This window comes from Anolis carolinensis, chromosome 4 (assembly GCF_035594765.1).
Source record: "Anolis carolinensis isolate JA03-04 chromosome 4, rAnoCar3.1.pri, whole genome shotgun sequence".
Classification (NCBI taxonomy): Eukaryota; Metazoa; Chordata; class Lepidosauria; order Squamata; family Dactyloidae; genus Anolis; species Anolis carolinensis.
In genome coordinates, this window is record NC_085844.1 from 40,632,471 (window position 1) to 40,655,344 (window position 22,874).

The following is a 22,874-nucleotide window of genomic DNA, read 5'->3' on the forward strand; positions in this document are numbered from 1 at the left end:
TTTTGCCCTGCCATGCTGGGTTCTGATAGTGAACCTCCTTAATAAAATACCAGCATGACATCCCTATTCATGAATCAGGGCTTTGGTACCTGAATCTCCTGCCTCTATGTGCCTATGTATGCACTGAGGTCATCAAGAAAAGTTCTCCTCTGAGTTGCCATTTTCTTTTAAAGTTCAAAGGATGGTTGCTAGAACTAGGTACTTTTGTGTTTACCCCACCCCCACCCCCCATTTTGAAATGTTCTCCCCATTGAAACTCATCTGGTATCAATATTGTTTTCTTTGCATTGCTCAGTTCATTTTTCTTTTCTTTTCACTGGTTGTCTTCCCAGGTTGTTTTATTCCTCTTGTGTGCAGGCACCTTGAACCCCTGTTCTTTTCCTTCTCTGTTTTAGATAGATAGATAGATAGATAGATAGATAGATAGATAGATAGATAGATAGATAGATCCTTAGCAAATTTATCTGACCTTATAACTACTTTTGTATTTTTACTGTATTGCTTTTTTGTTGCACATTGTTTGGAATGTTGACATTTTTTGTATTATTATTCAATTTCAAAATTGCCTAGACTACTTGTTTTATGGGCATCTTATGACAAAAATCAATAAATATTCACTCTCTAGGAGAGAGATGAAAATAAGTTCTATTAGCCCTTCAATGCAGAAGATTCAGTATTAACTAGATTCTCTTATGTGAAGAAGCATTGTTATTAGTCAAAGTTAACATGTGTTACTGGAGTCTTGTTCTAGGTAGCACATACTTATATCCAGAGGCGGTCCAACCATAAGGCGAAATAGGCACTTGCCTGTGGCGCCATCGTCCCAGGGGCGCCATCGTCCTGGGAGGAGGGCACCACTCTCCACCTCCTTCTCTTTCGGGCCTTCCGGCAGCCGCGCTGGGCCTCCCGGTGCCCATGTTGGGCCTTCCGGCCGGCGCGGACCCACCTTCGCACCACACGAGCCCACCTTTGGGGCCTTCAGAGATTGTGAGGTCTGTGGGAACTTGGAAGCTAGGTATGTGGGGTTTATATATCTGTAGAAGGTCCAGAGTGGGAGAAAGAACTTTTCTTTGAAGCAGGCGTGAATGTTGTAATTAATCACCTTGATTAGCATTTAATGGCCCTGTGGCTTCAAGGCCTGGCTTCTTCTTGCCTGGGAGAATCTTTTTTTGGGAGGAGTTAGCTGTCCCTGATTGTTTACTGTCTGGATTTTTTTCTGTTTTCAGAGTGTTGTTCTTTATTTATTGTCCTGATTTTAGAGGGTTTTTTTTATACTGAGGGCTATCTGGGTTATCTAAGTCCACAGTGCCCTATATCCCTGTTCAATGTTTAGTGCTAAATTCGCAAATATAGTAATTCCTACATAACATTACCATGTATTGAACTGCTTTTTCTATTTATTTGTTGTAAAACATGATGTTTTGGTGCTTAATTTGTAAAATCATAATGTAATTTGATGTTTTATAGGCTTTTCCTTTATCCTTCCTTATTATCCAACATTTTTGCTTATCCAACGCTTTTATTTTTCAGTGATTGGTTTGGGGGGAGGGGGGGCGCGCCAAAATTCTGTTCGCCTACACTTGAAAGATACCTGGGGCCGGCTCTGCTTATATCCTCCACTTTTTGTGTGTTAAGGGGGGTGAGTCTCTCCCACCTTAATTACAACTTTGTTTCATTAACATTCCCAAAAGGATCTTGTTTATTCGGTTTGCCTTATTCAAGTCTTCAACTTTTGGCACCAGGCAATATTCCTTAGACTAAACCATGTGTTTCTCCCTTTGGGCCAGTGATCATATTTAACAATGTGAGATGGGGTATCACTTACTTGTAAAACACAGATTTATTATTTTTTTCACACTTACGTAACAGCCCTATTCAGCAAGATATAGATGAGGCAAGGGAAGGAAGCAGAGCTTGCCTTGAGGAAATACACTCTTGTGATCAGCATGCTTTTTCTGATGCAGCTTCATATGTGTCTCAAACATGAACAGAGCTTTCTGAAATGTGTTGTGTGGGGATGACCTATTCTCATGCAAATCTATTGTGGTTTGAATGAATGTATAGATTTATTTTGGACATAGACTAGAATATGGTGTTCTTCTCAGTAGGCTCAGCCAAATGAAGCAGCTGCAACCTGGCCTAGCTTATTGTTATTCCTTATTAACAAGTCTTGCCGTCTTAACTACACTTTGATAAGGATTGGCTGCATATGTCTTGGTTCTCATCTTTGAAATGTTAGAGACTCTGGTCCCATTTTGTTGTACTGAAAACTCATTCACATGATACAGGTTTGTTTTCTTCATGTCAGCACTTCCAATCATCTGCAATTACATACTCCTTTGGACCAATGCAGTATAAGAGTGAGATTCTCAAGTATAGATGAGTGGTCTATTTCCTGTTATTGAAATGACACGGTCCTCTACGACAGAGAACCATGGATAGTTCTCATATGCTTGTCTTTGCTACCTTGCTGAATAGCCAATCATTAAGTCCATATGACTCAAATCTATGACCATCAAACCCACTGTGGTCCATTCCAGCTGTCAAGAGTTCCCCAGGACCAAAAAGAGATTTATTTTCCAGATAGGCTACCATGAGATGTTCAACCAGTGAGTTTATATAGCCTCTCTCTCTGTAAATCATAGAGTTGAAAGAGACTGCAAGGGCTATCCAGTCCAGCCCCCTACTATGCAGGAACACACAATTAAGGCACTCCTGACAGATGGACATCCAGTCCCTTTATACACATTTTTTCACATATGTATCATATCAAACAGTTGAGTTTTCCAGTTGTGAGATATGGCATGCACACTTGTTCCATGCTTGCTTATGTTTACTTCCCACTTTAAAATAAAGCTTCTACTGTGCCTAAAATAGCCCAGGGAAGGGGCAAAATAGTTAGTAAAAATTGCCCCTTATACCCTCAAGAGTACAAGTACTCTAGCTGATTCTAACTGTTGGATTTAGATGAAATTACTTTATAGTGAATAAATCATTTTGTAATATTAGTGAAGAAACATACTGCAGCATTTTAAATATAAATATATGCTGTCATATTTAAAATACTATAGTGCTCTTTAGGTGAGTGTAATTCCCTACCAAATGGCTTCAATGGGATACTGACTACAATACTTTTATTTAAGGTTCATTCTCTTGTAAAAAGTGAAATGGCAGACGCAAAACCACTAAAAACTTCTGCAAACACACAGTCATTTTCTCTTTATGCACTAATGCTTATTATTGAAATATACAATGGGGGGGGGGGGAGTTCCTAGGTTTATTCTAAGGATTTTGTTTTTAAACGTGACATTTTGATGACACTTTTAGAAAAAATAACTAATCTAAATAAGAAACGTATGCTGCCTGTGAATTTAAATGGGTAGAGTCTATCTACAATGTTGATGCTTTTTGGAGAGAAACAGGAGATTGTTTTTTGTTCCCCCACCTCCCTCCAAGGCAGTGACAGAAAGCAAGTTAAATGATGGATGTCCACTTTAAAGTACTCAGTATATAGGGTTTCGTCTCGGGCTCATACCTTGACTCTTTCTGTGAACCCAAAGCAAATGCTAGGAAATCAAGCAGAAAATGAACCTTTACAAGAACACAGGAGAGTTCCATAAAAATGAAAGATACAATATATTTTGAGCTATCTTTTTTAAAAAATGTGGGGAGGCTGAAACGAAGGGTTTTGATTCTACGTGACATGGGTGAGATTTGTGATTGAACAACTATCTGTTTTTCCCAAAGCAGCTGCAAAGCTAAAGTGATTTGAGTAAGGACTGTGTGATACACATTTTGGAGAAGGAATTAAAGCTTTCTCTTTGCCCAGTTTCCTAATTACCATAAATCATCACTCCAGAGATCCAATTAGCCACAATAAGGGAAGCATGCACATAGTTATCTTCTCCTTGTGCTGTGATCCAAATGTAGATAGCATAAAAAGTGAAAATCATCCCTGCATATAAAACTTACTCAGAGAAAGTGAACATCAGGCAGCCAAAAATCCAAGAAGGTTTAGAAAACCTATCCTCTTGATTTTTCTAGGTGACCACTGGTGTTTTTTTTTTACTCTGGAGGTTAGCTTGCTGCAAACCTCCAGAGTAATTTCTCCTGCTTAATATGCCATAATTTTAATACTTCCCCATGGTATGAACCATTTTTGAAGAAATAACTGTGTCAGTGTTTATCAGTACACAAAGCTAACTAAACATCTGAATTAGGATATATCCACAAACTCCAGTCCGCTGAACAAAGACAATGGCTTTCTGGGATATCAGACATACCATAACCCCAATTAATACCCCAGTCACTTGCAGGTTCTCATCCCCACTTTATTACATCTCTTTCCTGGTCCCAAGTCCATATCAATACAACAGATCAAGAGCTTTTTTCCATTCACCTTAGTGCCTACCTTTGTTCCTCAACTACTCCTTGCATCTATTCAAACTGAACTTGTCACCTGATCGCCATACCCAAGTATTTTGCATTAGTCTCAAAGGTTCTACAGGATCCTTTTGTTGCGTAAATATGAAATATTCTTACAAATTGGAGATTATTTTCATTCTTTTTGGGAAAACAAAAAGACAAGTACCATGCTGATGGATGCCTTGTTGGCAAAGAAGGGAACCCCTCTGGATTTTAGGGTTAATTTTAATAGAGCTATCCAATTATTTTTTCAGAATAGATTCAGCACCCTGGACTAACACCTGGATTGTCTTCTCCACCCCAATAATATGAAGGCCACCAGCCACTTTTCATCATGTCTCATTGGATCCCCAGGTTGATTTTCTTTTCCCAACAGCTCACAAGGAATGGTCATAACAGGAAGGCTCCAAAGTCTGTATGCCAGGATATAAGTGCCATGCTCCTGCAGATGCTGACATGTGAGTGAGCTGTTGCTAGTAGCAAGAGCTGACCTTCTGGGATCTATCCTTCTGATATTACATACTGTGACACATACCCTTCTGAGGGTTAGAGGTCTCCATCTTGAAAGCTTGATCTCCAGGCAATGATCTGCATTCTGAACATGGCCTGGTTATGAGCCTTGTTGACTTAACACATCAAGTTTAAGTGAACTGATATATTTATTATTTTTGCAATTATATAAACATTGAAATGTGTTTGGGGGAGGGGAGATTATTCATGTTATGCTTTGAGTATTTGATTTGGAATCTAAAGACTAGTGTTTGAATCCCTACTTTTCCATGGAGATCCATTGAGTGACCTTGAGCAATTCACATCCTCTTGACTACAGAGGCAGGCAAAGGCACTCCCCTTGAACAAATCTTGCCTAGAAAACCCCATGATGGGCATGTCTTAGAATCTCTAAATCTCAGAAATGAATTGAAGGCACGCAACAGCAACTTTATTATCATAGTTTACTTACCTTGTCTGTAAAGCCAGCATAGATCCTGAACCTTTAGGAAATACATTTGATCACTAAAGTCCTAACTTACCTATGGAATCCAAGCTATTTTACATTACAAATGGTCTCCTAAACACCCTATTTTACAAGACATATTTTACATGGGAATGCAACAAGCATGTACTGTACTTTGTTGAATGCACATTTCACACAGGCTCCTTTCTCTGGGAATAATGATTGACAGTAGTTCCTTGTTGTATCTCTACTCCTTACCAAACTTACGTTGGCTTCTGCCTAATGTGTGAAATCATCCCAGTCATGTTAAGAAATTGCTATCCAAAAACCAGTAAATCTCTGTGTGTTTGCAAGTAGCTTATTATATTGTGCAATCCTCTGGACTGCAGCCATGTACTACCTCATGGTCTATCCTGCTGTGCAAAGAGGTCCAAAGAAGAGTCAGGCGACAGCCATGGGTGGGGGGCTGAACAGGGGTCTATCAATGCAATGTCAGTCACACATATAGTTACAAAGACAACTTTATGTACACAGCATAGGCTAATATTTTGCTGAAGAAAAAAAGACAAATTCACTAAATAAAGCAACAGCAAAGCCAGGCACTGTGTCTCTACAGTTAGGAAATACCTGGCCAATGTGCTCTTAGCATCCTTTCTTGTTTGGCTTCCCTTCCCCCTCCATTGCCCTCCCCACCCGCTGTCTGTGGGACATTTTTTTGTAATTGCTTGTCCTCAGGTACAAAGATGTTTGCAGGAAGTCATTAATCTTTCATGAGCCTGTTCTGCCATTTCTTAATTCCAAACAATAAAAAAGGCACTGAAGGGCACGCATACTCATGTCACTGGGTACACTTCAAGGGAAAGGAAGTTTTAGGGCAAGACAAATCTGATCAAGCGATAGTGAAGAGATAATGAAATGGTTGTATTAAAAAAAAGATAAAGTAACAAAGGAAAGAGGAAAAGCAAGGGGATGGAGAAAATACACTTTGGGTTTGTTCATTTTGTTTTGCTCTTTTTCAGTGCTGAGATTCCAATTCAAACCTGAAAATGCATGAAAAATAAAGTAGGGGAGTTTGCACCTATGTTTAGCCGCTCTAAGGGCCCATCTACACGGCCATATAATCCAGAATACCAAGGGAGAAAATCCCACAATATCTGCTTTGAACTGGGTTATCTGAGTCCAGACTAACATATATTCCAGCTCAAAGCAGATAATGTGAGATTTTATACAGCTGCGTGGAAGGGGCCTGAGTCCCTCGATGAGGGAAAGAGGGCAGGGTATAAAATAAACTAATAAATGAATAAATTGCCCTGCGTATATGCACATTCATGCTCTCTCTCATAGACACACAGTGGGAGAACCATACCTTTTAGATTTGTAAAAGGCTCTTGTTTGTCATAGAAAGCAGGTGTGACAGCACTAAAGGGAGAGAAGATATCCAGCTGGAGTTGCCTATCAGCCACCTGCTCAGAAAAGTGCCACCTGTTTCTAAACAAGGAGACGAAGGCGGAAGAACAATAGGCACAGCTTACTCTTTTGCTGTCGGTAATGCTTTGGAACTGGCAAGCTCAAAATCCAACATCAGTTTGAAAAGAATAAATCTATGGTTTGCCTGATTTCCTGGTAGAACAAAAATCTAGAGGAGCAATCTAACCTGTTCTGTTTACTCAAGCAGATTTCCATGGTAAGGCAAGGATTCAAACCCTGGTTTCCCAGTGTTTTAGTCCAACACTTAAACCATTATATCACACTGAATGTTATCAAATGCCTCTTAAAAGAATGGAATTCTTCTATTTATTCAGAATTTTTTTTCTTGCAATTTAGATCCATTGAGTCCCACTCTCTGGTTCATCACATCTTTTATGTGACTGCCCTTTTTATATTTGGAAATACATCTGTGCTTCATGTCCTCACCAGGGGCTGTCCCTTGTAATCCTTATAATATCACCCAGGTCTTCCTCCAATGAGACCACAATGGATCATTCCTAGATTTTGGCTCTGAAACCTCAGGACCTTATGTGGTCTCAACTTGGCATCACTAACCAGTGGAGTTTTTCATTTGTCAACATTAACACTGGATTTCAGCCCAGACTTATGTTGATTCTTGCTTGTCTTTGCAGCTTCCTATTATGTTGCAGGGGACAATTCAGTGTTGGATTTTTACTTCTCTGCCTATAAAACCTCTGCACAGTGTGGAGCCTTCCTTTTGTCTGTATCTCTCTGGAACCTTCTTCCTAGAAGGGCTAGACTGACTCCTTTTATTGTCATCTTCCAGCAGCAAATTAAGACTGTTTTGTCTCAACAGGACTTTGGGAAATGACTCTTTGTGGGGAAAGGGCTTTTAATAATGTGTGGCATTGTCTGTTTTTTTGTGGCTATGTTTCAAAATAGCTTTTAATTCTATTGATAATTTAATTATACTTGAGATCTTGCTCCAGAAGATTATGTGTATCACATAATTAAATCTCTGTAGCTACATCTCCCAATACCACCACCCAAAACCCATCTTTGTAAGTCCACCCTGCCCCCCAACACAGCTGTTTCTGTGTTGTTAAAGAGAGGAAGGATCGGTAGGGACATATCTAGTTATAGTTAGCCCACCACATTTACTAGATTTAAGGTGCAAGACCCCCATGAATGTGGGGAAAAAAACAAATAGAAATGCTGAAATCCTAGGACATTTCCCCACCAGCATTATAGAACAGAGGCAATTGTCTTAGGTGCTTCTGCAGAATTCTGGAAAATGTAATTCAGAGTGGCATCTTTGGAATTCTCAGCTAGAGAGGTCCTCGTCTTCCCTAAACTACATTTCCCAGAATTTATTTATTTATTTGAATGTGATTTTCCTGCTTCTTGACAGGGGGTTGAACTGGATGGCCCATGAGGTCTCTTCCAACTATATGATTCTATGATTCTATTTACTGTATTTATATACCACCTTTTTCACCCCTGGGGGGACTCAAAACAGTTTCCAACATAAGTATGGCAAAATCCAATGCTGAACATACATGTGAAAAACCAGAACAAAAAAAAATCAAACAATAACATTTAACTATAAAGTAAAACTATTAAAACCATATAAACCATAAAAAATAGTCAACATTTAGACATTAAGGTAGAATTAAAACATATTAGTATAAACATTGAAATCACATAATCCAGAATCATTATCCAAAGCCATTCCAATTGTCAATTGCACTTAATACCCTATTCATGTCTTGCACTGCTCACTGACCAAAGGCTTGGTCCCACAGCCATGTCTTTGCTTTCTTTCTGAAGGCCAGGAGGGAGGGCACTGATCTAATATCACTAAAGAGGGAGTTCCAAGGCTGAGGGGCCACCATTGAGAAGGCTCTGTCTCTCATCCCCACCAACTGCACCTGCGAAGAAGGTGGGACCGAGAGCAGGGCTTCCTCCAAAGATCTTAATCTCCTAGCTGGTTCATAGAAGAAGATGTTTTGGACAGGCTGGACTGGAACCGTTTATGACTTTATAGGCTAAAGGCAGCACTTTGAATTGTGCTTGGTAGCAGACTGGCAGCAGAATTCTGAAGACAATAACCTCCATTTCATAATGCTGGAGGGGAAATGCCCCTAGAGATTCCTAGGGGGAGGGGTGTTGTCTCTAGGAATTTTTAGGTCCTCCAGAAGAACTCTATGGCCAATTTAGGGAACAAATTCATCATATAGTCGCACTGAAGAACCTAGAAGTTCCTTGAGACATCATATTAATCAAATCCATGAATAATCAAATCTGTAAAAGTTAAACCTGCAAGTACGGAGGTGGCTATTTTCTCAAGGCATCTACAGAGATGATGTCCCTGCAATGCATCCAGCTGCAAGAAAATAGGTAGAAATATCCCTGCAAATGCCCCTGTATTTTGACAATTTTAAATGTTTTTATGGATTTAATCTGAATTGTTTTAATACTAATGATATTTAGTGCTGTTTCAGTATTTGTATATTTGTATATTTTAAATTGTATACTGATGTTTTTATGTGGAGCCACTTTAAGTCTCCTGCAGGAGAGATAAAGTGGATATAAATAATAATCATAATCATTATCATAAGGTGGCCTAGGAGGGGGGATTTTGATTGTTTTGTGGTTAGAAAAGTATTCTTAGATCCACAATGGCCCAAAAAGCAAACAGCGATGGTTATGTTTATCTTCCAGCATCATAATTCTATAACAAGATGCTAGCTTATATTTTATTTTGTGTGTATTTTAGTAATGTGAACTTTTATCAGAGCTTGTTTTAATTTTTAAAATCAGCCTTCAGTCCTAGAGCAGACTAAAATGCAGGATGACAACAACATTTATTCTATATCAGCTACATGGTTAAGTGTACTTCACAGTAATGTGTCCAGCTCTATCCACCCAAACCTATGAGAAACATCACGTTCTGATCACCAGCAGAATGGACTTCTTTCTCTCATGCAACTGATGTCTGGTATAGTAAATTGAGGGGAAAGTCAGTTACAATTGTAGTAATCCACAGATTTAATATTCATGGTTTCACTTTATGCTAAAAGAAATCCCCTCCTACCCCTGCCATGGAAGTCCTCCAGTGCAGTCCATGGTATGCTTCCAGCCCAAGTACAATCCAAATGTGAAGCTCACTGTTCTGTTTGGTTTCGGGTACCAATAGAGGGTCTTGGAACATATCCTCCACAAATGCTGTGATGCCACAATTGTAACTAGGAGCCTCCGATGGCCTAGAGGATAAAAGCTTTGTGACTTGAAGGTTGGGTTGCTGACCTGAAGGCTGCCAGGTTCAAATCTCACCCGGGGAGTGTGCGGATGAGCTCCCTCTATCAGCTCCAGCTCCATGTGGGGACATGAGAGAAGCCTCCCACAAGGATGGTAAAAACATCAAAACATCCCAGTGTCCCCTGGGCAATGTCCTCGCAGACGGCCAATTCTCTCACTCCAGAAGTAACTCCAGTTGCTCCTGACATGAAAAAAACAACAACTAGGTAACTATTGTGAAGACAGATTTACAGATGAGTAAATCTACTCAACAGTTGTCAATGGCTATGTAGTCACAATTGTTACACTAATGCCACAACTGTAATCCTCTCCCTACAGCTACTTTACTGGGCATCAGTTGCATGGAATGAGATCCATTTTGCCAGCAGTCAGAGCATGAGCGAATAACATTTCCACTAGGTTTAGAGAGGAGAAGTTCAGGCCTGGAGAGGTTACTTTTTAAAGTAATTTTACTAAGTAGCTGATGTGGAATACTGACTAATAACACATGCATACACACACATATACATGCCTACCCTTTCCTTAAAATCATCTATGGCAAAGCTGGACAAACATATCACTGACTAGTTTTGGCTCCATGCTTATCCATTTTTCCAGGTGCTGTTTAAATAAAGTTACAGGGCCACTGAGTAGAAGTCAACACTTTTCAATGTATTTCTGACTTCTGTTTTGCTGTTGTTGTTGCTGCTGTTGTTGTCATTTGGCATTTGTTCAGTGTATGCACAGAAAAGAAACATAGATTCTCAGACCTGCTCAAATTTCCCAAACCAGTCTGCAGGAACACTTCCTTGGGATCCCTCTTAATCTGAAGTTTGGAGAAAGGGCTTTTCATTAGTAGCATCGGGGACGTAGCTAGGGCCGGTAAGGGGAAGAGACAATAAGGGCTTTGTCCCCCCCACTAAGAGTTCTGCCTCCACAATTACTTTTTCCCCTGTCCTGAATTTCTAGCACTGCAGAAAGTGGGACACTGAAAATTGTTCACATCCAGAACTCTTACATTTGCTGTGTTTGCATTCCTTTGGTAATTCTGCCTGCCCCTTTTCTTTGGATGTCTAAACTGTATTTCAGTTCAACTGGTGTTTTAAGTTACTATAATGCTAGAAAGTTGGGGGATGAGGGAAAATACCATGGAAAGAACATAATTTTTATTATCTCATTTTGTCCAGCTTTAACTACAACCATGAATGACCGGGTTACCATCCATCCTGAGTTAGAACACTTCCCAGGGAAGATCGCTTGCATCCCTATGTATCTTTTCTGCACTGGGGTAAAACTTATATATCAGCTATTTTAGGCATGTGAGTATTGTAATATTGAAGCCCTTATTTTTGTTTATGTGGTTTCATTTCTACCTTTTGGGTCTAATGGTGCTTTTAGCCTTTGCTCTCCGGACTATATTTGCTCTTGTTTTGTAATATTCTTGCAGTGCTGAGTTTTACTGTTTTGTTGTCTTTTTGTGTATCTCTGTGGTTTTAATTTTGGATTTGTACAATGTTTATTATAATCCATTCCACAATAATAAATATTTTATTATTGAAAACAGTTATTATTATTCTTTTTGAAAGGTATATCCATTTGCTAATACAGAGAGTTCATTAAAAGGCTATTATCTCATGTTTTAAAAATAATGACATCTATGAACAGGAGCAAGTTGCCAAGGTTTAACAAAAAGAAGAGCCTATAAAATGTATTCATGTCAGAGAAAGAGTGGAAAAAGAAACTGTTAAAGCCAGGAAAGATACGCATTTGGGGAAGGGAGAAGGGAGAACAGGGTTCCTCAAGGCTGCAAGTTGGAATACTCACCAGTTTTGTTGAGCTAGAGGAAAAGGTGCTTTGACACATCATGAGATTTCACTGAAAAAAAGTGATTTCCAGGGATGTGTATATACTATTGCAGTCCAAGGTGGAATTCCAGTAGCCATTTATTTAAGAGTAAAGCCCATCATAAAGGGCAGCCATGGTGCTATAGAGTCATGCAGTGGTTTGATCGTTGGACTATAATGCTAGTTTGAATCTCTCCTCAACCATGGAAACCCGCTGGATGACCCTTACCATGTCATACTCCCTCAGTTTCAGGGGAAGGCAAATGCAAACCCCCTCTGAACAAGAACACCTTATGATAGGTTGACTTAGGGTAACCATAACTCATAAACTACAACTACAACAAAACTCATGGGAGATCTAATGTGGTATTGAGATTTGATTGTTGGATTAGCTAAGGCTTCAGGAGATCATGTTGCAAATCCTGTCTCAATCATGAAACTTCACTGGGTGATTGCAGGAAAATCACATTCTCTCAGATGAAAGCAATGACAAATCTCCTTTAAGTAAAGCTTGTCAAAAAAATCCTTGGGTAGGATTGCCAAAATCAGAATCAATGTGAAGGCACACAACACTCAAACACCCATCAGACTGACTGGAACATCAGATTGCATTGTCAATTATGATTCAATGTCTACAAAACAATGGGAGGAGACTTGCAAGAGACTTAAAACATTATCAAAAGCCATTCACTCCAGAAGAACATGCGGGTTAAGAACAGGTCTTCACAGCCACCGCCAAGACACCACCTGGAGGACCATTATTCTCGAGCTACAAGGGATCGCCTAAGTAAAGTAAGTAAGTATGTAACAAAACAGTGGAATTAATGGGTCATGTTTTTAAAGTGTGAATGATCTCTCACTGAAATGATATGCAATAAGATGAGATATTGGAAAAGATACTGGAAATTTAGCCAACTAGCCATATTAGCTAAAGGTTTTGAGAGCTGAGGTCCAAAATGTAATTTTTCCAGGCTTCAATTAAGATGCCCAGGCAGTGCCCCCCCCCCCCCCTTCCCGGGCTTACACACTTTCCTTTGCTGTTACAGGAGCTAAAATTTCACTCAGTATGACACAAGGAGATTATTTCTAAACAGCCTGTCTTTTTGTGTTTTCTAGAAGTCATCAGGGCTTCCTTAAAACATCAATGTCTGCCAAGAGCTATCCAGTTCTGAACATATTTTTGGCCTGCTTGAATTTAGCTGGCATACTTCAATTCCTTTATCTGAAACAGGCCTGGCTCTGATTGGAGGGGAAGGGGGGGGAGACAAACCCACACCCTAATAAAAAGAAACAAATCAAGGCTACCATTCTACATACATCTCCTAAGTAGTCAGTTCCACTGAGATTAATAGAAATGGGTTCCAAGTATATATGCACATATAGCTATGCACACAATTAAAGTCATGCATTGTTTATTAACAATGAATTTTTAAAAAATAATTGCACACAGAATGATCTATACCATGTCTGAATCACTGTCTTCATGATGAAATATATTGCAAGAGAAACACAACACAACATACAATAGCTGCTGAAATGTGAGTGATCACTGATTTGTATCCAGTAGCATCAGTCAGCTTGCACATGGGATGAGGCACATGACCTATGAGACTAATGCAGTTCACCAGTGTCTTGGATTCATCTTGGAAGTGAATTCTCTTTGCCATCATTCTCGCTGAGATGGAGAGCAGAGTAGAACAGAGTAGAATCATTGGGATCCCAACTGTCTAGTTCAACTCATTAAAATGCAGAATAAGTAGGATAAGTAGGGTAGAGAGGAATCAGTAACTTTCTACACACAAAGAGGGGCTCAGAATCCCATGCTATTTGCTTCAGGAGTGAAACCTGAAATGGAAATTGATGGATGGTGTTAGTTCAGCCTTGGGCTCCAAAGAGTTTCCCATTCCTACAGTAGTACAAAGCTTCAATCACTTTCAAAAACTCTTTCATACTCTGATCCTGCTTGAGCAGTAAAAACATAGATCCTTCCTTTAGCTTTTGCATAAACTGTTCCATAATCAATTGTGCTAATCGTTGCATGAGTAATTTTCATAGGTCATCTCACAAATTGTTCTGGACTTCAGTGCACTGGTGTGCAAGTGATTAGGACTTCATTAGGCTGGCTGTTAATTAGTGCTAGTTGTTCCAATAACAATTCAACAGGGGTTAACAGAACAGTCCCACTCCTGTACCTTTTCTGCTTGCATATTATTGAATAACACCCAATAACCTACCAACTCCTACTCCTAAGAAGTGGAGCCTTATCTCACATCAGCTTAAAAAATGGACAAAAGGTAGTCAAAAAGCAAGCTACAAGATTTCTAATTGGCAAAAGGTCAAAGTAGATACTCACCTTGTCCAGTGATGAATATGATTTTCCTCACCTACATATCTTACATTTAGCTAATATGCTAGACTAAATGCTGGTTCTTGTCTCTCTGAAGAATCCAACTGTGGCAAGGGAGCAGGTTAACAGTAGGGAGCATACATTCCTCTTAATATTTAATTTGACCCTAAAATATCTGTTCTCATTTTATGAATAATAAGAAAAGAAGACAGAGGAATCTGATGCATATATTCCCTTTGATACATGGTTTGTCCAATGCACAAGGGCTATATTCAGTTGAAGGGTGTTGAAGCAAGTTGTGTATCAATGTGCACACTTATTGTGCATGGATGTATGGATTCATGTTGATAAACACTGCAAAATCGTTGTGTTCCTTTTGTCATGCAATAAAGCTTGCACGTTAATAGCCATTCAACACCAAGCTTTTGCAGAATTAATGTATGCCACTGTATCACTGCATGCAGAGATGTATATTACACAATACTGAGTAATATCTCAGCTGCTGTGTGTCCTGAAATGGAAGGTTTGTGTGTTTATTTGGAAATCAAATCGCCCAAAAATAAAAAGCAGGGAATTTCAGCATTCACAAGGTCCAGATTTTCTATACAGTTTTTAAACATGTCTGGTGTCCTTTTCTCCTTTTTATTGGCTTAAATATCCCAGTGGCACCAGATCCAATTGATCTTAGAAGCTAAGCAAGGTCAGCCATGGTTAGTACTTTGATAGGAGACCACCAATGAATATCAGTTGCTGTAGGCTATATTTCCAAAGAAATAATTGGCAAAACAACTTTTGAGTATTTATTTCCTAAGAAAACTCTTTGAAAAACTCATGAATTCACTGTAAGTCAACAGACAACTTGAATGCACATATCCACTTGTTAAAGTTAATTTTTGAGCTTGTAATTTTTCATCATTATCAGTTATCTAATGAAAATATCCAAATATTACTAGCCAATACCAGTCAGAAAAGAGCTCTTTGCTTTTATTCACCATGTTTTGTCTTTCCCATATTCCAGTTCTGCTAAACTCTGCATTGGCTTAGATTATACTGGGGCAGGGGGAAATTCTACCTATCTCTTCAAGCTGAAAACCAGTCTGAGACCATCTTTTCAATTTTGCTTGCTGGTTCCAATTAGGTAATATACATTTAGAGATATTACAAGGAAGAACTGAAAATCCTGGGAAGACTGCCATTTATTTTATTTCCCCTGATATCTGCCTGCAAGATATTGCCATAAGGAGGCACACAAGGCAGTGCACTCTCATACTTCCAAGACCCTGTATTAAAGAGGGGTTTGTGATCTTAAGTAAAGATGTTGTTCTGGCACATCATGATAGAGAAAGGTGAAATGTGTCCAACACAAGCCAGGGTAATCCATTCCAGACATACGTGTAATGCAGGGGGGGAACAGGTGCAAACAATTGAGCCAGCTGTCAGTAAGCTCTAGTGATTGCTTTTGATAGCTTAATCGTTAGTTGATCCATGTGCAAGACTGGCAACATCACTGTCATAGTTGACTGCCTCCTACACATCTGTAACCTTTTCTAGGTGCTTCTTGATAGGTGTGGGAGTCCACAAAGCCCTGACATCATGGGAAGTTCAATTAGGCATGATTGCTGCCATTTCTGTTTTCCTGTTACAAAACCTTGACAAATGTCAATAACTGCTAATAACTCACTAGCCACTACTGTTTGCCACCTGCCTGGCAAGTCATGTAGAAAGGTCTGTGCACTCCAAAAAAAAAAATCCATGGTAACTAGGAAGCTTGAAAATTCCTGTCCAGATAAAGAAATCATTGTCCTATTTTGCCATCTATAGTTCATGGTTTCAATGTGAACACATCTTTTGCTTTTAGAGAAATCACTATGCTTAATTCATTGAATTTCAAGTGGATCTCATGTAACATCCTTCTCCACTTGTAATGTATCATGCCACTACTTCTTAGATTTTTTTCCTTCTTGCTGAACATTTGTAAGGAGACAGAAAGAGACCTTTTGCACCATATCTTCTAATTATGAGAGAGAGAGAAACTTTTATCTTTAGAAACACTGTTTATCCAAATCATGGTATCAGTTCATGAAGAGGTTGTTTTCCTACATTGGGTAAGGTCCACCAAGGCCAAGATGTGCTGTTGTTAGCAGTCACTTTCTTCTGGAAGCTACAGGCTAATGTATGGAAATTGTCATGGCTCAGGAGATCCAAGTGGCTTTTGATATTACTGAGTGTTAAATAAAAAACACAAAGATGACACAATATTCAGATACTGAATTTAGGCTTGATAACTGGCAAATAGAGGGTGAAAACATAGAGGCAGTGACAGACTTTATATATCTAGGTGCAAAGATTACTGCAGACTGCGGCCAGCAAATCAGAAGACATTTACTTCTTGGGAGGAGAGCAATGACCAATCTTGATAAAATAGTGAAGAGTAGAGACATCACACTGGCAACGAAGGTCCACATAGTTAAAGCAATGGTATTCCCCATAGTAACCTATGGATGTGAGAGCTGGACCATAGGGAAGGCTGAGCGAAGGAAGATAGACACATTTGATTTTGGAGGAAAATTCTGAGAGTGCCTTGGACCACAAGAAGATCCAAACAGTCCATACTCCAGGAAATAATACCCAATTGCTCACTGGAGGGAAGGATATTAGAGGCAAAGATGAAGTACTTTGGCCACATCATGAGAAGACAAGAAAGCTTGGAGAAGAGAATGATGCTGGGGGAAATGGAAGGAAAAAGGAAGAGGGGCCAACCAAGGGCAAGATGGATGGATGGCAGGAGCGGCCCTAGGTTTTTTCACTATGCAAGCAACCCCCCCCCCCCCGAAATTATGCCCCCTCAACTTACCAGCAGCGGCGCACTCTCCAGCTGTGGAACTACAAAGGCCTCCAGGAAGGCCTTGCTTTCTCGCGAGATTTCGTGAAATCTTGCGAAATCTCATGAGCAGAGTGAGGACTTCCTCGTTCCATGTCGGGCTGCCACTGCCGCTGCCTAGAGAGCGTCCCCCCCAAGGGCTGCGCCCCAAGCGGCGGCTTCAATGATGAACTGGCCCTGATGGATGGTATCCTTGAAATGACTGGCTTGATCTTGAAGGAGCTGGGGGTGGTGATGGCCGACAGGATGCTCTGGCATGGGTTAGTCCATGAGGTCATGAAGAGTCGGAAGCGAATGAATGAATAAACAACAACAAAAAAAACATTTTTTGGTTCTTATTGCTGTTGAAAACATTTTAATAACACTTGGATTAAAATTTTGCAAAATAAATCAAATTGTTTGAAGGTCTGGATATATCTCAATAATTGCCACCTGAAATATCTGCTAAAGATTTATATGCATTTATCTTAATGAACAATTCCAAAGTCTGCCAGGTGTAACCAAGCACTCAAAGATCTAAGAAAATGCTCACACAACCTACATCTTCTGCTGTTAAGATGGCCTTTGATAAAATAAAGGACTACATTATGAAAGTAAAACATATAGTGGGAAGTGACAACCAAACTTCTGTCCTAATAACAAAACTGACAATCCCCTCCATGTTTTTCTTTGTAGATTAATTGCTCCGCAACACTTCAAGAGATTTGAACGTGGTGAGAATACTGCAAGAGAATGTTTGTTTTCTCCCACAGCATGAAGAAAACTACTGTAACTATTTATTCCTTCATGTGATAATAGTAAAGGTTTTTCATCCCTACCACGTATTGCACATACTATCACATATCACATGTTTAATTCAGTGCCTAGGGTGAGTATTTGGAACAGAGTTTGGAAAACTTACATTGGGAAAGTACAAAAATGTAAATTTCCCAGCAGGGATATTGTTGAAGTTATACCCCAACCCAACCCCAACAAACCCATTTGCTAGCTTTTTACCATCAAGTAATAACCTGTTTGAGACCTACTGCTAGTTCCCTCCCAGAATGACAATTAGAGGCTATTAATTCTAGCCATTGTGTGATCCAAATATACCTTTAAAACCCTTTTCTCTCAATACTGCTCTCTTCCTTTATTATGTGCCTGGAAGCTTTTCTGGCAGAGGCCTATCTATTCCCTTCCATTCTATTTTAATAGTTGTTTGTGGCTTTCAAATGCTTGATAACAGTGATAAATAATAACATTATGAAATAATAAATGCCACAGTGGTTTTGGTAACAATACAAGCAAGGGTCATGTAGCATCTTTAAGACTAACAGATTTATTATTGTCTGAAAAAATATTGTGTTTCCTTTCATTCCCTCTTAGAGTACACAGCAATTCTTGTGATAATCTGTTTATCTCTACATTCAGGAGCATTTCCACAGTAGTCGCAGCTACCCTGCCAGGGAAGTCATGGATTCAGTTAAATTCTGCCCAAGCATCTAGAGACCTTTAGGCATGTGCTATAAATTTGAAGTTCTAAGGAATTACAGTCATGAAAAGCAGGAACAAATGGGCGAATTGCTCACCAACTGAAAGAGATCAATTTTGTCCTCCCCTCCCCGCAGGCATATCCTCTCTTGAGGGTCTCTTGACGGGTACATCTGCCACCCCCTAACAAAATGAACCCTCCTGCCGTCTTCAAGTGGCTCAACTTATAACCCTTCCTAACCTGAGAAGGCACAGGCCTTTGATACATAACATCTATTTGCCACAGTTATCTATCTTGTGAAAAAGCTAAACACAAAAAAGACACAAAGAAGCCCCTACCCTTTTCTGGTTAGGATTATTCACAGTACAAGCTAGATTTCCAATGCCATTTTAAAAAAGGAACATCTAGGAGAAGGCAGTCCAAACTGGTATCTCTCTGATTGAGTCTTGAGTCTGTTAGACAAGTTGGATGTCAGCTTTACATAAACTTTTATGATCCAAAATGGTTATAGTCTGGCTCGGCCAATGCTGGGCGGGGGAGAAGCGCTGTGGTTTCCAGAGACCGTAAAGGTTAATCTAAATTATCCTGGAGATTAGCTCTGAGACAGTGCACGGTTCCACAAACATCACCGCTGGTGTCCTGGGTAGTGATCTGATATGCTTTGCTTTTGTTAGCATTTGCAGGGAGACTAATCCCAGAAAACTGGGGTGAGGTGAAGACATAATTTTATAGGTGGGGTTGTCAGTCTCCCTTGGTGAGTTATGCGGCTCAACTGACAGTGGAACAGTAGCATGAAAGTTACAGGTCAAGCTGCTTTAAATGGGATCGCTCTCTCCCCAAAAAGTCCAGTCTGCAATGCAAAGTCTCAAAACTGCGGCTTCTAAAAGATAAAGCAATAGGAAGTGACTTTTGAAAATTACAGTTCCTACTGTTATTCACTAATTATCATAATGATCATTCCACTATTGGCAGACAAGAATCATTCAGGAAAGAACAAAGACAACAGATATCCCCCATTAGTTTATACGTCATGATAAAGGGAAGAAATCTATATGGTTGCATGACAGTTTACATTCAGCATTTCTCACTCTGTCACAATGAATGGGTGAGCATAGGGCTGTGAGAGACTCCTGTGTGTGCATATGGAATTCTTGCCACTACTAGTTAAGTGCAGGAATTGTGGAGTGTCTTAAGTAGCATTTCCAGTGTTTGGTATTAGAGACTCTAGATTCGATACACTCTGAAAGCGCGTTTTCTAACTCTTTCTCTGGTATTCAAAACTATTTCCCCTCTAATATTCCAGTTCATTCTCTATTCTCTCTGTGTGTGTCTCTCTCACTCACTCCCCTGCTTTCTCATGGTGCTCTGTGCAAAAAAAAAAAAATCAAAATGTACTGGGATTGTTGTGATAATTAAGTAAATGTACTTATTTATTTATTTATTTATTTATTTATTTATTTTTCGGACTTATATGCCGCCACTCCCCTAGGGCTCGGAGCGGCCTTTGTACCCATACAAAGTCCTATTCCCATTGTGATATGTTGTATCCCATCTTGAGCCATGGAGAGAAGTGGGTAAAAAATAAATGTATTAGTAGTAGTAAGCATTGAAATATTCCTGAAATTTACACCAAAGGAACACAAGGCCTGGGATGTTCTTCCAAGCTGGTAAAAGGCAGAGAGTGTATTTGCCATTCAAGGTCAAGCTTAGCTAAATATGGAGAAACTTAACACCCGAAGGATGGCCATCAGGTTACAAATTATCCATAGCAATTCTTATGATGCTTGTAGCCTATTCTTAAAAGGACTGCTTGCATCCACGAAATCACAAGTTCTTGGGATATAACATGTGTTCACTTATCTCATGCATTCTAATCTCAGAATTTGCAACCCCAACTTTATAAAGGAGCCATGTTCCATCTTTTATTATTAATACTTTGGCTTCAATTCTACAGCATGAATGAATTGATGTTACAGTAGAGTCTTGCTTATTCAACGTAAACGGGCCGGCAGAACGTTGGATAAGCGAATATGTTGGATAATAAGGAGAGATTAAGGAAAAGCCTATTAAACATCAAATTAGGTTATGATTTTACAAATTAAGCACCAAAACATCATGTTATACAACAAATTTGATAGAAAAAGTAGTTCAATACGCAGTAATGCTATGTAGTAATTACTGTATTTATGAATTTAGCACCAAAATATCACAATGTATTGAAAACATTGACTACAAAAATGCATTGGATAAACCAGAACGTTGGATAAGCGAGTGTTGGATAAGTGAGACTCTACTGTATCTGTTCTGTTTTGCTTTAACTCTGAATGAGCTGGCTTAAAAAAACTTTAGTCCTGAAAGGGAGCATAGGAATACCAGGAATAAAAAAGAAAATGATTCCAGGCAGAGAGTGGTCATAGAATCATAGGGGTAGAAGAGACCGCATGTGCCATCTAATCCAACCCGCTGCCATGCAGGAATAGCACAACAATCAAAGTACCTCTGACAGATGGGCATTCAGCTTCTGTTTAAAAGCCTCCAAAGAAGGAGCTTCCACCACACTCTGAGGTAGTGAGTTCTACTGTTAAACAGCAATTATGGTCAGGAAGTTCTTCCTGATGTTCAAGCCTGTTCCCTCTTCCTTATGACATCCTTTCAAATATCTCTGCATGGCGATCATGTCTCCTCTCAGTGATGAGGAATGTCCTCAGATGTCTCTGTCACCTTACTTTCAGAGTGTGTGTTCCACGTTTCCCTTTTCTCGTTTCCTTTTTTCTCTTTTTTCTGGATTCACTGTCCCACTGATGCAAGAACCACTGTCACCCTAATGACTTATTCACTGAATATAATCATAATCTGCTGAGTTCAGGAAGATGTCACTCTTATTGATAATTGTCATGAAAAAGCAGTGGTAGATTAGTAATGGTTGATTTCTGCAAGCTTGTTTTCTGCTACCCTAGAGACTAGGATGTGTAACAATGGCTTTAAACTACAGGAAAGAAGATTCCGCCTGAACATCAGGAAGAACTTCCTAACTGTGAGAGGTGTTCACCAATGGAACTCTCTGCCTCGGAGTGTGGTGGAGGCAGAGGCGGCCCAACCATAAGGTGAACTAGGCACTTGCCTGTGGCGCCAACATCCTGGGGGCACCATCATCCCTGTTTTCAGAGTTATTCTTTATTTGTTGTCCTGATTTTAGAGGTTTTTTTTTTTAATACTGGGTGCTATCTGGGTTATCTAAGTCCACACTGCCCTATATCCCTGTTCAATGTTTGGTGCTAAATTCACAAATATAGTAATTCCTACATAACATTACCATGTATTGAACTGCTTTTTGTGTTGATTTGTTGTAAAACATGATGTTTTGGTGCTTAATTTGTAAAATCGTAATGTAATTTGATGTTTAATAGGCTTTTCCTTAACCCCTCCTTATTATCCAACATTTTCACTTATTCCAATGCTTTTATTTTTCAGTGATTGGTTGGGGGGGGCAAAATTCTGTTTGCCTACACTTGAAAATTACCTAGGGCCGGCTCTGGGTGGAGGCTCCTTCTTTGGAGGCTTTTAAGCAGAGGCTGGATGGCCATCTGTCAGGGGTGCTTTGAATGCAATTTTCCTCCTTCTTGGCAGGGGGTTGGACTGGGTGGCTCATGAGGTCTCTTCCAACTCTATGATTCTATGATTCAGCAGTGTGGAGATGCTGCATAGTTGAGTAACACCATAGATGTAGGCCATTTGATCATTGACCTGTTCTTATTTCTGCTACCTGTTTTGCTGCACCATGCCAAGGTACCAGCTGTATTCCTCTGCACTGCTTTGCAATATCTGCCAGCAGACTCTACCTCCCTACCCCTCATCTCAAAGCACATGAAGCCAAACAAGATATGACATTACAAAGTTAGTTAGTTCCACTTTCTCTTCAATGGGCTCAAGATGTACCAATGGTTTTCTCTCTTCTCTTAAACTTCACAACCCTATGAAATAGGTTAGTTAGGCCAAGGGAAGGAGACAGACTAGGTTACATAGTCTGTATAGCCCTTTGGAGATAGGTCTTCCCAATCTTAATCCAACATCTTTGCCCACCAAACCACACTGTGTTTTGTGCATTTTTTTCCACTGCAAAGAGCAGAATAGAAAAGGAGGAGAGCTGTCAATTATTGGGATCACAGCAGTGGGGAAGCAAACCCTTTCATTTTCTGATAAAA

At 39.7% G+C, this 22,874-nt stretch overlaps 1 long non-coding RNA gene across 1 annotated transcript in view; it reads left to right on the plus strand.

The window, feature by feature from the left end:
* The window catches only part of LOC103278518 (uncharacterized), a 32,058-nt gene extending 20,362 nt beyond the window's left edge, over nt 1-11,696 (plus strand). The window contains exon 2 of the long non-coding RNA XR_010005964.1: nt 11,317-11,696. This is a non-coding gene — a long non-coding RNA (uncharacterized LOC103278518). The remainder of the gene's footprint in view (nt 1-11,316) is intronic.
* The last annotated feature ends 11,178 nt before the right edge of the window (nt 11,697-22,874 follow it).